We start from the raw sequence: 1,327 nt of genomic DNA on the forward strand, positions 1-1,327 counted from the left end.
GGGAAGGAAAGGAGATGAGGAGTAAGAAAAGACAGCAATGGAGGAAGAGAAAGAAGAGGAGAGGGATAGGAATTGAAGGGTAAGAAGAGGGTGAGGAGAGAGGAGGAGAGGAGAGAGAAAGAGAGGAAGAAAAGGATGGAAGAAAGAAATATCTCCCTCTTATTAATTCCCGTCATCCTTTCATCCATCTTTTTCTCTTCCATCCCTTCTCTACCCTACCCAACACATCCTTCCCTTCCCTTCCACTCCCTTCCTTACCTACCCTTCCCTTCCCTTCCCATCCCTACAACCTCACCCCCTTCCTTTCCCTTACCTATCCTTTCCTTCCCTTCCCTTTCCTTCCCTTTCTTCCGTTTCCTTCCCATCCCTTCCATTCCTTATCCTTCCCTTCCCTTCCCTTCCCTTCCCTTCCCTTCCCTTTCCTTCCCTTCACATTTCTCCATTTCCCGTCCCTTCCAAGCAACATCACCCAATTCTCTGCCTTTCCCCTCCCTTCCCTTCCCTTCCCATCTCTGCATTTCCCATCCCTTCCATACAATCTCATCCCCTTCTCTTCCTATCCCTTCCCTTCCCATTCCTTTCCTTACCTAACCTTCTCTTCCCATTCCATTCCATCCCTTCCCATCCCATCTCTGCCTTTCCCATCCATTCCAAGCACCCTCATCCCAATCCCCTCCCTTCCCTTCCCTTCCCTTCCGTCACCTCCCTTTCCCATCGGCCCGGAACGTCCCCAAAATGGATAAATCGCCGCGGAACGTATCCAAAACAGATAAATCCGCGCACATTCCCATTCCTCTTATTATTCCCGGCGCGGTCCACGGCTGACAGAGATGGCCGCCGCGGGACAGACAGACCGACACCGACGACAGCAAGACAGACGAGGAGGAGGGAGGGAGGGAGAGGGAGGGAGAGGGAAAGAGAGAGAGAGAGAGAGAGTTTATTCTAGCACCTACCTTGACACCTGTATTGCCTCCTCCTCCTCCTCCTCCTTCTTCTCCTCCTCCCTTACACTCTTGAGAATTAGTTATAAGGGGGAGGAGAAGGAGGAGGAGGAGGAGGAGGAGGAAAGATTAGGTAAGGGAGGGAAAAAGATGAAAAGGAAGAAGAAGAAAAAGAAGAAAAGAAATGACAAGAAAGAAAAGAACGAAAAATAAATAACAACAAAGTCGAAAATAGAAAAAAAAGAAAACGTAGAAGGAAAAAAGAAAAATAACAAGAAAAGAGAGAGAGAGAGAGAGAGAGAGAGAGAGAGAGAGAGAGAGAGAGAGAGAGAGAGAGAGAGAGAGAGAGAGAGAGAGCAAATAGAATACAAGGTGCCTTCCTCCCT

This window comes from Eriocheir sinensis, chromosome 21, assembly GCF_024679095.1.
Source record: "Eriocheir sinensis breed Jianghai 21 chromosome 21, ASM2467909v1, whole genome shotgun sequence".
NCBI lineage: Eukaryota > Metazoa > Arthropoda > Malacostraca > Decapoda > Varunidae > Eriocheir > Eriocheir sinensis.